The following is a 16016-nucleotide window of genomic DNA, read 5'->3' as shown; positions in this document are numbered from 1 at the left end:
ATTTGGAGGACTGACTGTTTTTCGAGTCGTATTAGCAAAACCAGTAAACCAATCCTCTCTTGCTTTTTTCTTCTCCTTGCACGACTTCGGAATCTCTTACATCGATGGTTGTTACATAAAAATATGCTAATTGGACGACTTCCTTCGGTGTCAATGAATACCGGCTGCTTTAAACTATATTTCAAGATTTGTTTCTTGCTGATCTGAAAACACCTAAAAGAAAACAAAATTTAAATGAAAAAAAAAAAAAAAGGATAAAAGTACAAGAAAAAAAGTTACAGTAAAAGGTTCAACAAGTAAGCCTACTAACTAGAATAGGTGACACACTACCCACCCATCCTTTCTTTCTTTAATCAGTCATAAAGTTTAAAGAAAAAAATAATGTTTTTGACAATAACAATTAAAAGTTTATTTTACCTCTCTGGTCTTGCATCCTACACGAATAAATGGCGTCTTTATAGATTCTGAAGGTTTTCTGCTGTAATTATTTAGTGTTTGAGTAAAATTCGGCGAGAACGCCAAACTTTTTCGTAGTTCGCATCGATCATCGCTCCTTTACGCTTTAAGGAGCGTAATAAAATCAATAAAACAATTTTAGGAATCCGTCTTCTTATTCGTTTTTTCTTTCTGCTTTTGCACAAAAATAGTTGAAAAGACTCAGCAAAAACAAATATCAATTTAGAAGTGGAGAATAAAAATACCAATAAAACATAACACTAATTAATTCAAACAAGCACACACAGTAAGATACAGACTGTGATTTTCCTTTGTTTTCAAATAGTTTGAGTTCAGCTTACCAAAAATACTATTTTAGATAAGCTCTTTCAGTTAGACGGGGTTGGGTGTTAAAAACGCTAGAGTATTAGTGGGAAAGGAGTAAATTGCGTTAGCCATTTTTCACCCATAGTGGCAACAAGAGGGCATACACCCTCTTTATTAATAATGTAATTACTGATCATTTATTATAAAGAATTGAAGAGAACGTAGTTTCATTGTTATATTTGAAATTTTAAACGAAATTTCTTTTGTTCATTTATTGACTTCAGTACTGCACAGTTTTTTGATATACTGTAATAACCAAATATATTTCATTGCTTTATTTAACGCATGAACGTAAGAAATCGCATCGAACCTGTTAAACTCAGAAAAATACAAATAAATAAATAAATACAGCAACATATGGAAAGTTTTAAGAACATCTCCAAGATCATCGGCAACTTTAAAACATTACAATGGAATCGACTGAGAGATCTGTATCGCGTAAAAATGTCCGCACATGGATAGTGTACTCAGTCTGCGATATAAAAATAACGTTCATGTATACAAAACCACCTTGCATTTCACAAAAGAGCATGGGCAAGCAAATCTCTAAAGTAATTTTATAACATTTATAAGATGCGTTATTTTATCTCAGCTAAGATTAACTAAATAGTCGCGAAAAATTTGGCAATGTGGATTAATTCGAGGTCTGAAACCTCCTTAACGAAATTCTGGATGAACAGCTTTCTACGTGATATATGGTCTATTCTGCAGATTTCTACAATGATTATATATCCCAACTTGCTTTTGAGAGCCAAGTTATGCAGATTATTTTTCCCGTACAGCGTTGCATCAAGACGATTCTGGTATTTACAATGTCCATGGTTAAGGAGAATATTTATGACTACGGCGAATAGAAAAGATGTCTAACTAATTCTTCCACATATTTTAAGCGTCCACTGCATGCCTTCTTCTTATGTGCTCTTCCATGTAACGTTTTGTCTTCAGTGCCTTATGACAGATGTTGCAACTAAATAGATCGCGTACAGGAGCGTGGATGGTTTTCTCATGAGTTCTTCGATTGCTCCAGTCAGAGAAAGGTTTGCTACAATATCGACACGGGAACTTCTTAATATTCCTGGTCAGTCCTTGTAAAGCTACAACTGTTGGGCGTTTATAAGCCGTGGTCTTTGACGCCATTGGAGTTGATGATCCAGCACCTGGAGAAGCATTAGTTGATGGAAGACCGATTTCCCATCTATCACTGAATGGAACTTTGCGAAACGTTCGATGTGGGACGAGAACTGGAAAGGAAAATGCACACACAAGTTAAAATAATCGTTTTTTATTGTATTCTTTCATTAAAAAATCATTCATTTTATTTTCTTCTTTTATTTAAAAGTATGTTAATAATACAAAAAACCTCTCGATTGTGAAAAGTCATGAACACCCTTTTAATTGACTTTTAATAAATCAAAAGCTTTATTTATTTCGTCCTTCTACCTCCGTCTAAGACTAGTTAGCCAAAATTTGAGTAATGAAGACCTAGAATGTTCCACTCGTTATAAATGAAAATTGAAAGCAGGGCTCTTTCCGAATTTAGTGATGCGTAGCTGAACCATCTAACTTCATTGGAATAATAATAGAAATAATAATAAAAATAATTATCTAAGTAATTATCGTGGCATCTCTCTGCTCAGCCTGCCTGGGAAAGTGTATGCTAAGTGCTTGGAAAGACGGTGCAGGAGCATAGTTGAGTCAAAGTTCCAGGAAGAACAATGTGGCTTTCGTCCTGGTAGAAGCACAACTGACCAAATCTTCACTTTAAGGCAAATCTTTGAGAAATCTTGGGAATATGCCAAGAATCTCTACACGTTTTGTGGACTTGGAGAAGGCATATGACCGGGTTCCTCGGGATAAGCTTTGGCAAGTAGTACAGGAGTATGGAGTGGATGGTCATCTATTAGCTGGCATCAAGTCCCTGTATGAATGCCCAGAGTTTTGTGTCAGGGTAAACAGCACAAAGTCTGAACCTTTCACAGACTCCGTTGGCCTCCGCCAAGGGTGTGTTCTGTCACCCCCTCTTTTTCATAATATTTATGGACTGGATCGATAGGCACAGCCGAGGAGGTGAGTGTGTCAGAATTGGAAAATGTAGCATTGGACGTCTGCTTTTTGCAGATGACCTAGTTCTGCTTAGCTCTTCCACAGATGACCTCCAGCGGACCCTGGATAGGTTTGTAGCTGTTTGTGCAGGTGCCGGAATGAAGATCAGTGTGGCCAAAACTGAAACGTTTGTGGTCTCAAGACAACCATCCTAGTGCACTCTAAATGTAAGTGGAGTCCCAATGAGACAGGTGGAGAAGTTTAAATACCTTGGGTCCATATTCACGAATGATGGAAAATGGGACTTAGAGCTAGATATTCGAATTGGTTTAGCAAGCTCAATATTGCGGGAGCTTGGCCGTTCGGTAGTATTGAAGCGGGAGTTAAGCCAGAAGGCAAAGCTGGCTGTCTTCAATACAGTCTATGTCCCCATCCTCACCTATTGTCATGAGAGTTGGGTAATGACCGAAAGAATGCGGACACGAATCCAAGCGGCTGAAATGAGGTTCCTTCGAGGGGTTGCGAGGCTGACAAAACTCGACAGAGTCAGAAGCTCTGCAATTCGGGAACCCTCAATACTCAACTGTTGCTTCTCCGTGTTGAGAGATCACAGTTACGCTGGTACGGGCACCTGGTCAGAATGCCACAAGAGAGGCTCCCTCAGCAGGCCCTCTTTGCCAAGCCAGAGGGTGGGAGGCCACGTGGAAGGCCAAGGACTCGCTGGATAGACTATATCCAAAACCTTGGGTGGACACGTTTGGGAATCCCACCAGAACACCTGAGCTTGGTGGCAGATGATCGTGACCATTGGAAGTTCCTCTTGCAGCTTTTGCCCCCACAACCCAATTAGGAAGAGTGGGCCTTGAAGATGTATGTATGTATAAAAATAATTCATGCATGTAATGGCTAAACGGTGCACCAGCTGTTATAATTATTCTAAAGAGTGAAATTTTTGAAGAAAAATGAAAACTAGCATATTAATTCTTATTTGTCTTTGCATTCATAATATTACAATAATAATATCATTATGAATACCCGAGTGTTACCTGTAAAGTAATTTTTCTTTATTTGAGTAGACAGCAATGATGTATGAGTTTATCTTCCTGTAATTGGATATACGATATATGTATGAGAGGCAAACTACAAGAAAAAAAGTTCACCCCCCAAAGCGCATTCACTGCTTTATTTAATCAGTGTTTTGCTTGTAATAAATGATAACAGACAATGTGATCTGAGCTATCAGATAATGCAATGATTCGTGATAATGAAATTTCTTATAAGAAACACAAAGAATGCCGTACTTTGCAAACATCGGTTTTAGAAGTGTGATAATTTTTATGACAGTTTTTTTTCACAGAGGAAAAAAATTGATTTTTTACGAAACAGTATTAAGATACGATAGGATGGACTGAAAAGCTTCACTATACAGATTGGGAAAATAATCCTCTTTCTGATTTCAATTCAGTATATCTGTCTGTAGAACGAAAATAAATGAAAATAGACCAATATATACTATGCAATACTTTTTATTGTCATTCTTTACAAAAATATTTTCTATAAGAGCAACACCAAGAAATAAACTATTTGCAAACACTTCGGCTATATTCTTAAAATAACTTCCTAACATTGACTTATTGAAATTAAAAAAGTAAGCAATACCGATCAGTATTAACAAGATATTAAATATATTTAAAAACACTGGATTAGCGAATTTATTATTTTAGAAAGGTTCTAAGGCGAATGTCCAAACTAAAAATAACAACAAAATTCTTCAAAAGTAGTGGGAGTGCTTTTCATCCTACCATCCAATCAACATGCGACGTTGATAAGCCATACAAATATAATAAAATGTATTAAAATATTCACAATTCCATTACTGTTGGAATTTTTATATTTGTCAACTATTTATTTTAATTTACTTTTAAATTTAAAATAAGTTTTATTTGATTTAAATAAATAAATTTAAAATACATTAGATGTAAGAAAATTCACTTTTACAAATGTCAAATGTTTTATCAAATAATTTTTAAATTATATTTAATATTAAAAACGTAAATACTTGATATTTAACTGGAAACTGTTTTGTTTTTAAGTGTAATTTTAGGATTATATTATTATTACCCCCCCGATAATTATAAAAAAAATAACAGTATTGTGCACCATTAAGTTTGCAAGCAAATAGGAGATCCTATTCTGATATTTTTAATGCTCGGAATTTTGGCGATATTTAGAAAATTTTTTCCAAATATCAGTCTCTTTACCTAGTCTAGTTGAATGGAATTATTTCTCTGAACCGCACTACTCATTGAATGGACCCTTCTTCTGTGCTCTTCCATGTAGCGCTGAGTTTTCAAGGGCTTCTTGCAGATGTTACACACAAAGAGATCGCGAACGGGGGCGTGGATAGTTCTTTCATGAGCAGCTCTGTTTTGTGATTGAGAAAAACGTCTTTCGCAGTAATGGCAAGGAAACATCTTGACCTTACTTGATGGTTTTCTTCCTGTTGTTGGGGAAAGCTGGGGAGACGTCGTCGCTGAAATGGCACTTGCTTGAAGAAATCTTCCAAACACAAGACTTCCTAAGGATGGGGGAGGAAGAATCGGAAGAAAAAAAGAAAAAAAAAGACACTGTTTTAAAGCGCCTTTAGCTACGACTTATAAAACAAAGTATTCCCTTTCAGATATAAACAGGTGAATTAGCAAGATTAATAACAATACGAAATACGCTTCCATTCAACAATTCTTACCACAGACTACCAACACTAATTCGTTAAGTGACTCATCATTGCTGCCCTTTCAATTCAAAATGGATCAGTGTTCAGTGCATATACTGCAATGTAGACTTGGTGAAATTTAATTCACTCTGTTTCAATAATTTAAAAAAAAAAAAAATGTCCGTATGCAACAGGAAAAGAAAAAGCCAAAGTGAAATGCGTGCACTTGTTAAAAAAATACAATATTGGTGCTGCATATTAAGGAAAAATTTGACAGTATTCTACTGTAGAAAAGAGAGGGATAAAATGCTTTATTTATTTTTTCCTGATTTTTATATCCAGTAATGGCGGATCTACAGCCATATATGGACTCCGTGATAAGTGTGTAAAAGGTCTCTAGTATTTGTAAGAACTACTGTCGCATAGAGTGAATGTCTGCCTATGGGCAGATGCTACATGTGTTGCACTGGATGAAACAGTGTTGCTCAAAATATCATGTGATATTTGTAAGAACTACTGTCGCATAGAGTGAATGTCTGCCTATGGGCAGATGCTACATGTGTTGCACTGGATGAAACAGTGTTGCTCAAAATATCATGTGATATACAACAATAATAATAAATACCTTGATAACTGTAGTTTTATTGGAGAAATACCGCGTGAATTAGCAGACTGACAGTCATTTAGACAGATCACGTGATTGTACCAGGAAAATGCCTTTCATGGATCAGAAGTTTTCACACATTGCATGTTTATACATAACAGGTGTGCTACTCCTATATGACTTATTTTGAGAGGGAAGAAAGCTGCCACCCCGTTATTATTATTACGCGACACCTCTATTTGTGTAACTATTATTACTATTTATCAACAGTAGTAATAATCTTTCACATCAATACATAACCTCATTCTGGTAGTTTGCAAAAATAATAGCTACTAGGAAAAAGAGAGAGAGAGATATCACTGAGAAGCTTTGCTGCTTCGTTCTATATTAAAAAAAATGAAATTGACATGGGTTTAATGCATTGCTGTCGTTTCCTATCCTAGAGATGTTTTTAAAAAATACATCACATTTTTAATTATTTTTATTTCAAAAACACTTAACATCGGTTTTTAGAGAAATGCATATTATGAAAATTTAAGTATTATTAGATGTTTTAAACTTTTTTTATTTTACGGAAAAAAAAGATGCAAATACGCCATACCATCACAAAAGTCTTCTTTAATATATATACATATATACAAGTTTTTTTTTTCTTCTCTCTTTTGGCGTTGTTTATAGTATGGAAAGGTCCTTATTCTTCCTAATCTTATCATTGTAAGGATCCTGAAAAATCATTGGATTTCATAATCTTAAAATGGATCGTAGTATTTCCAACAGCAGACCTTGAAACTTCCACAAACCTTAAAAAAAAAAAAAAAAAACTTTAATGTGAGAATTTTATTTAATAAAAATCACAGATTTTATTTTATACATTCAAAAGAACATAACATATGCAAATCAGATATTACAACCATGGTTCTAAAGTTCATCTATAAATGTTTCGGTGTCATGTCAAAAAAAGACAAGTTCACCTGACCAGACGAATATGCAGTCGTTGAATATACTATTTAAATACAGCTGGCGAGATGCTGTGATTGCAGACTGCATCAGCATATGAAGCAGGGAATGTAGTCAAGCTTGACAGATAACTGATATGCATTCTGGTGATAGGATGCCACAGTAATTGTGTGTATATATATCTTCATCAGCTCCTCTTTTCCTTTGGTATCAGTTTCTTAACTTTTTTGAAGTTTCTATTTTGTTATCCTGTACTCTTCTCATGTGATTTTTCTATTTTTTTTTTTTAATCCAATTATTTACTGGCTGTATTTTCCAGTTTTTTTTGTTGAATATTATTGCACCTTCAATTTTTCTTATTGCAATATATAGCCCATAATATAGGAGATAAACTTCAAATAATGCTAACAATTTTGAAACAGCTTAGAATGTACAAACATTATTTCATTTATGCTACCATTCTGACTTATATTTATATTTATAAATTGTATTTATAAGTTTTATAAATATAAACAACTTATATTTATTATTATTATTATTATTATTAGAGGCCTGTTGCTTTCAAAGAAAGTAAAAGGCCTTGACTAATAAAACAGTGCAAAGGCAAAAGAGGATAACACGATAAATACCAAGTTCACTAAAGCGATTTTACCTAAGCTTATTTCTGAGAGAGGTATGAAGAAAGTCATTTATTTTATCATACGAAAAGAGAAAAAGGAAGGAAGAAGAGTTACGAAAAGTGATGATAATAAGAGAATGCATAATGAAGGGTTACACCACTTCTTGTTTTTGGTATTAGGAATTTATATTATTTATTTGTGCTTTAAATACAAGTGTGGTTCAGAACTAACCATCTAGATACACCGAATTTCAATAATGATTACTATGGAAAGTATCACTTTTTTAATATTTTTTTCACATTATTATATATATAACCCCCAATCCCTCTCATTCCCCAAATGGATTAGGCGGCACTATATTAGTCCTGTTAGGAAATAGATAGACAGCCAGTCTCCACTTTTCATCATCGCCAGGTTCGAATATATTTTTACTATTTTCATAATCGTTTTTTTTTTCTAAGCAGTATATATATATATATATATATATACACTCCATTTGTGTTTCTGTCCTAGATTTTTTCTGTTTCTTATAGGAGTAAAAAATACCACCCACCTGTAATTTTGGATGATCACTTTGCAATGTGAGACTCCATGTCACGTCCGAAAATGGTAGACATCACTGACGTACATAATTAAATAATTTATATATATATTATAATACATAGGCAGAGAAAATAATAATGGTAATGGAAGAAAAAAAGGGATTTTAAGAACATTAATTTCAGTTTTAGTTTGGAATTGGAAATTAAGTTAAACATGGGGTACCGCAAAAAAGTTTTTCACGTTTGCTTTGGATGTTTCAGAAATGAATTAATGAAATTTCATTTCAGCAATGAAATGAAATAATACAAAATTAAACTATGATGCACTGTCAGTGAAAAATTAAAATAAATTATGTTAATAAAATAAAAAATATGTAACATGTATTTGTTAATTGTTCCTGTATACAAGTAAAGTATCTACCGCTGATCTAAATTGGCGTGATTTTCTGCAACTAATGGAAAGCGTACAGAAATTTGGTATTCTTTATTCTTCTTTGTTATGCGTGTAAAAAAGTGGAATTTCTATTCGGTCAGATGTCTCGTTATATGAACTTGCACTCTGAAATTCCGCACGAAACTGTCATCATCCTCGTGTGATATGTTTTCTCATGGGGGCGTTGCGGGATACTCTGTCCCGTTAAACGCATCAGCAGTTTTCTTCTACACTGGTGTGCCATTTCTCAGCTCTCTAACGTGGTCAGCCCTTAGGTTTCGCTGTTCTAAAACACTACTAACTGCACTAGCCCATATATACTTTGGTCTTCCCATAAGGTTTTATAATTTTGTTTCAGGCTCCTGTTTCCTAATTTTGTCATTTTCCATTCCGTTTACGTGACCATAATATCGTTGCATTTATTTTTTCTTTTGCTTTTTTATTTATGGGAATCCAACACATGGAAGATCGTATATTTAGTACTGTAGGTGGGTTAAGAGACAGTACCGCCTGCTCTAGAAACCAAACATGGGACTTTTTCAAGCCATTTCAAGCCTCCAGTGGGCAGGATATAGTCTCACACTGAGCAATGAAAATCGTCTGCCACTTGAAGGTATTCACAAAACATCCATGCCCATAGCCTATTAGTTGGAGAGTGGATGCGCTAAACAATCCAAGTTGGCATTTGTGTAATTGAGACAATAAAACAAATACACAATATTATATACATTCTCTCAAAAACTGGATAAGATTTTATGCCTGACTTCCTATTAGGGTTTTTTAAATTCAGAGGAAGACTCAAAGGGGGGGAGAGAGAGTGGGGGGCAGACGATCAGGAAAAAAAAAATCGGTTTATAAAATTTGTTAACGCATTCTAGCAGTACACACACACTTCTTCCACCCAGGTCAGCGAAAAACATGAGTAGTACATTTGTAGCAAGCTGTTTTTGTTCTCCACATCATACCTGGTCGGAAAAGGTTTCACTGCTGTTGTGTTATGAGGATTATTTTGAATTACGTCATAAGCATCGAAAGCTATTCAGCTGTATTATGTCTGTTATTTGCGTGCGTTCTTCTAGTCGGTTTGACTATTTTGCGGAATGAAAAAGTTTGTCATCTTTGCGTGAGACTGGATGTATAAATAAAACTTGATCTAACTTTAATAGCCTTTTCTGTGGCTTATTTCGATTCTTACATAATAACTACACAACAGTAGGAGAAGCCGCCATACTCACCTTCAGTTGAAAAATTCTTATAAAGGTTCCCCGAGTTCTAAAGGGGATATTCGAATCCAGGTCTTTCCAAACAAAGGGCATCGTCGATAATAACTGGGCTACAGAGGCTTCTCCTACTGTTGTATAGTTATTAAGAATTGGAATAAACTACAGATTATCAGCAAGAATGATTAACGTTAGTTAGATCAAGGTTTTTTTTTTTATTATTGTATTTTTTTTTAAATCGATCCTATACGTGACAAGCAGAAAACCTATAGCACATCAGTGCAGTGTTTTAAAGTATGAATAAGTTAGCGATGCGCATTCAGGCTTAAATTAGTTAACTGATTTCATTGCAATTATAAATTATTCGTATGAATTTTCTAAAATTGTCAGTATGGTTTTTTTAAATTGAAATAAACAGCTTCCTTTTCCTGTTTGCATTATCATTACTCATTCATGCAAACTTATAAGAGGGATCGTTGCGAATTTCATGTTTGATGTAAAATTTATTCGCGTGGGGAAGTAGTATTAACCTTAAAAGTTCATTAACTTAAATGAGGAACGAAATACAAAAGTAAGGAAACAATGCCCTAGATTACAGTTGTGAAATGTTTGTTGTTAAATAAATATCACGCAGAGAATCAAAATGGGCAGAATTAAGATCAAAGGGGAAGGCGAAACAAGATCACTTTACGATAACCAGTTTATTTGAGAACCAGTTTACACGTTACAAAGTAAAAATGGTATATCTGTAAAAATGCATTCAACTATGATTAAAAAAACAAATGCGATAAGTAAGAAAAGAGCATTTCTTGAGATTACATAGCACCTATTCTATAATCGCTTTAGCCTTCTGGCTTACATTTTATTGCTGCAAATCTTTAAGTATAGGCAGGATGAACTCTTCTGATGTGTTCTTCCATATACCGCTGAGTTTTCAAGGCCTTTTTGCAGATACTACAGACGAAAAGGTCTCGAACAGGCGCGTGGATTGTTTTCTCGTGAGTCGATTGATAATACTGGTCGGAAAAACGCCTCTCGCAATAACGGCATGGAAATGTCTTATTCTTAGCTGGCAGACTTTTCTTCTTTTTTCTTGTCGAAGGCGGCTTTGCAGGTGATACAGTGATAGTTGCGGTTGGAGAAACATCAGTCGAGGCGCGTCTTATTTTCTCCCAGCAAAATGAAAAAGTTCTCTCGCCGCAGTGCTTTCCTAGGAGAAGGAAACACACATACTTTTTTTAGAGTGGAAATACCAGTTTATTCTTTTACTTTTTTTTTATAGAATAATACACATACACACAGTCAATGTATTGATGTTAAACAATGTTCTTGGAATATTAACAACCTTCAAATTTATTCAACCTCTACATTATATGCATTACCTTAATAATGACAGTTATTTGATGAAAACTAATTATTCTCGTAAAGATGGGTACATACTGAATTAAAAACTGCAGATTGCACGATCCATATGTATGGTACTATTTCTGGCTTGAATGGATGGGCACTTCTAGAGATGGGATGACTTCTCAAGCACCTAATTTAATGAGATGGCTGGCATGTGTTCTTTAAGTCCGATGCTGAATATGATGCTTGTGGAGGAGACTCGATATCTTCCAGAATCCCGATGACAATGGTTGTTGGGGCAGGAACAGTAGCACTAGCCAAGTATTCATGGCATATGGCATCACTTTTTTTTTTGCTGTTAACGAGGCTTTTCACTTGTTACTAGTCAATATAACACATTTCATTACGAAGAACTACCAGAAGGATTACATACTGGAAGTATGTAATCCTACTGGAAGTTCCAATAAATATTAAAAACAATTTCCAATAAATCTTTTTAAGTTCACATACGTGCTAATGTTATTATCAGTAAAAAAAATAAACACACATACACGTACGAAATGTTTATCAGTGGTTTTTATTTTAGCATTAAGTGCACTTTTATTATCAGTTTATGGAAATAAGATTTTTCCAATGGGGTATACAATTATTAGAAAAATGCTTAGGAAATGATTGTTCTTTACAAATAGTTAACTAAATTGGAATAATGTGCTTGGTAATTGTAAAACAACTAAGAGGAAGTTAGGGTTTCTTCCCCATACAAGAAAGTAAAAACACATTGATTTGTTTACTGATTATCTGTATGGAATAAAGTATTAGAGAATATTCTAGTAGTAAATAATACTATTACACCATAAATTATATCATATCATAACAGAGTATAAACTAATTATATTAATACTTTCTGCTAGTTAGAGGATCAATCGACCGTGAGATGCGGTGATTGATTCATTCAATCCAATACCCTTGGAGGGTAATGGATGGCAATGCTGTAGCCAATGAAGTTCTGAGGCTCGGCTATTGCTGCTACCCTCCTGCCATGATCAGAGCTTTAATAGCTCAATAACACCTTATCCCTACACTGTCCTCTACAGATTACGGGGAAGATGAAAAGCATTCTTGCTTCGCCCCTTTAAGCCAGTCCTGATAAGGACTTTCTGCTAGCTAAACATGATTCGTAGAAGAACATTGGAGAAGCTTTCAGCATACTTTATCATTCAAATAAATAACATTTAGACATCGATAGCAGTGGGTCAGGATTGCAGATAATGAATGCGCTAATAGTAACTCTACATTCTTAACATGTAGTTTCATTAAATGATATTGAAATTATTTTCCAAGTAGTGTAAATCTTTCTGAAAATTTCTTATAAACATGAACACAAAAATTATAAAATAATCTCAGGTAGTAAATGAAGAAACCGATTTGCCTATTAATCAGGGGAATAAAATAAAATGACATTGAAACAAGTATGAAGGTGGGCGTATCGTAATAATACAATGACTGATATTTATTCATACTTATGATATTGAATATATGAAATTAATATATATGATAATTAAAATGACATTAATGTTCGGAAATATAATAATAAAAGGGTAAAATAATATATATATATATATATATATATAATACATAACATTATTATAAGTTATTCAAATTAAGTGGATATTGAATCCAGCATTATTATAAGTTTTAAAATTGCCATAAAATGATATATAAATCATTAAAAGAGTCAGAAATCAGTATAATGATCTAAAAATTCGCGAACAGCCAATCACGTTTTGTATTTTAATGCAGTCCTAGGTGTGCCTGTTCCAAATTTCACTGAAAAAATGACTAAAAAGAAACAAACAACAAAAAAAATAGCTCTTAGTTATTCTTTCTTCTACTTATTTGCATAGAATCCATTACATTACCAGTGTCTGTTAATCAGCCAAAGATGATTCATAAATTCATTCACTCTCAAAGCCGTTCTCTTTCTACCGCTACCAAATTTTTCTGTAGGTATTTTAACAGGCGCTATTCTGCTAAACTTTTCCCCATCATTTCTCCATTTTTCATATAAGTCTGTAAAAACACGCGTTCAGCAACTGTCAGTTGCATCGTCTAGCTTCAAAACTATCGAACCAGTTTCTCGTCCCTCATCTTTTCCATTTACCTTTGTCTTCTGGAACAGTCTTCTTCAAGGACTACAACCTCCAGCTTTTTCAAGATACACATTACCACCCACCTACCCATCTTCCCCTTCGTATTAAGCTCAATGGCCGGTCCCGGTCAAGTATTCGTAACTTGGTTTCTTATAAACCTGCTTACGTGGCGCTTAATCTTATCTGCATTGTTTGCTATGTCGGTAAATTACTTATTTTGCGGGATGAAAAACCCTGCCACCACAAGACCAGCTAACTCACCTTCATCTGAAAGCCCTGAGAAAAAGTTCTTAGCGCCTTTTAGATGAGAATTGAACTCAAGTCTTTCCATTTGAAGGTCATCATCGCAACCAAAAAACATGCTATTTCAGGCCTCTCAGGATAATCATTGTAATCGTTACGATGAAGATCATCCGATCTAAAATTGAACATCAACAACTTTATCTAGACGAATCTATTAAAAAACAACAACTGTACAATTATATGGAAAATGAACTTCTTTTAATGTATATAATGCCATAAAAGACTTCATTTGGTATCAAAGTATTTAAAAAATAGGATAATAAATATCCATTGTTTTATAGGCGTGTAGCAAAACAATGTTTGCTTCTAAAACAAAAAAAAAAAAAAAAATCCAAAGTATGACTTAAATAGCGCAATCCAAAGGAAACTCGCATGCGAGAGGTTGTATTCTCTTCAGGTCTCGTGACCTTCAAAACTCTTTGCAGTTTCAGAAAAAAAAAAAAAAAAGAAGCGAACTTTGTTTTGATAGTTGATTATTAGTTTCTCAATAATTAATATTTAACATTTTTTAAGCCTTTGAGGAATCTTTTTTCTTGTAAGTATATAGAGATTTACCACACACTATGAGAGTTTGCTTATGAAAAATATATTCAAGTATGAGATTCCATGCTATTTGCGAGAAGAGGTCTTTTGCTTCAGTGGTTTTTGCATACTCTTTTACAAGAAACTCCTGTCTTTGCTGAAATCTATGCAGTATTATTAAGATACATGCTTTATTTGATTGATTTATAACATACTACACACCACACTGTTGGTGTCTGTCTAGTATTTTTGCTTCCTTCTGAAAAGAAGCATTTCCTTCAGGATATATAATTTCAGCGGTAAGGGAGGGCTTCTTCATCTTTTTTTTTTTTTGTACTAATGACTACGACGGAGATAGGTTGCCTACTGACTTGCCAAAGTAAGGCCTAGAAGAGTTCTGCCTGTCTTTTGGAAATAAAAAGGTGTTACAGTATTTATTATCTTGCTGAAATCTGCAGTGGTCTCTCCTCACTTCTTAATGTACAGCATTTTACCTGTATCGCAGGGAGTTGTTTTGTGCGCGCGCTAGGGTATGAGATTCTTCGAGTCTTTTCATGATTATGGATTGGTGGGGTAGTTTCACTACACTTTTTTCCCCTCCCGTCTCTCAGTTACTAACGGTCGTATCCTTTTAATTCTTCTTTTTCTCACCTCCCCCAAACTCAATCCTTGACAGAAATGGTTCTTATCCCACCCAGAATAAGAATTATGGTTCGTTATTGTTGGCATTAAGAAAATATGTTTCAAAAGTTATTTTAAAACGTATTTGTGAAGGATACATAGCATTCTTGAGAGCATTGAGTCGTTGCTTCGTTCGGGGTTTCGCAGCATGCTATTACTTTTTTTTTCACTGATTGCATATATCAATGAAAATATAATTAAAAAAAAAAACGAGATAAAAGCATTGGTGACAGTGTCGTCGAGTGTGGTAGCCAAGCTATTTTGCACAAAATATAAAACACTTATACATCTAGAATTAAAGTTGAAGATGTGGAATAATACACTAAGACCTAATCCACCAAATCAAGCATGCAAACAATTCAGTGAAATCAATTTATACGAAAAAATATACACCAACATTCGATAGACACATGTTACACAAAGGTCAATCAAAAAGGTTCATGATTTTTTTTTGAAGGCGATTGGCAGTTGCCTTGATCTTTTCATTATTTTGGAGAAGTAGAAATCATAGCGAAACAGAGCTGGTGAGTATGCAGAGTACTTAGCAACATTTAAGCATATTTTTCAACTCCCTGCGAATGTAGAAAAATTGTATTAAACTTGGAAAATCGCCAAGTGACAGAGGGAAAAGGCGCGAATATACTATTTCAGCTGTTTTCCAGTATAAAGATCAGGGTTGTATTGTTTTGGAATTATGGTCAAAGCAAATAAGATCAGTGCATTATCTGAAAAGCTCTTATAGAAATGTTGCTGGCAGCCTTGACGAGATTCTAACAGCGAAAGGTTAATATTGCAACATCTTTGTGGAAGGCAACCTGAGGGAATTTGTGTGGTAGCAGGGCATCCATGATACATTACTATTGAATGCTTCATCTTGAAGTTACTGAAACCCTGAAAACAGAGCGGGGAAACTGGAGGAATGCCTGAAGGAACAGTTTGTTATTGCAACTAAGTACAGAATTAGTTTGTTAGTCACGTGATGGAGAAAAATCGCACTAAGAACTTTTTTGACACACCTTTCAGTATTAATAAACTTTGGATATACCCAAAGAAAGCAAC

At 34.4% G+C, this 16016-nt stretch overlaps 1 long non-coding RNA gene across 1 annotated transcript; it reads right to left on the bottom strand.

The window, feature by feature from the left end:
- Window positions 1-1092: 1092 nt before the first annotated feature.
- LOC150109533 (uncharacterized) lies at window positions 1093-12796 on the bottom strand. The gene is made up of 5 exons (XR_016549905.1): window positions 11395-12796; window positions 10814-11164; window positions 6784-6982; window positions 5127-5443; window positions 1093-2063 (listed from the first exon to the last, which is right to left on the bottom strand). It is a non-coding gene; the product is annotated as an uncharacterized LOC150109533 (long non-coding RNA).
- Between the last annotated feature and the right edge of the window lie 3220 nt (window positions 12797-16016).

The sequence above is a fragment of the Typopeltis vanoorti genome, chromosome 2 (genome assembly GCF_054136105.1).
Source record: "Typopeltis vanoorti isolate ZY-2024b chromosome 2, IOZ_Tvanoo_1.0, whole genome shotgun sequence".
Classification (NCBI taxonomy): domain Eukaryota; kingdom Metazoa; phylum Arthropoda; class Arachnida; order Uropygi; family Thelyphonidae; genus Typopeltis; species Typopeltis vanoorti.
Note: the sequence above shows the minus strand (reverse complement) of the source record. Positions and strands in the feature narration are given on the sequence as shown.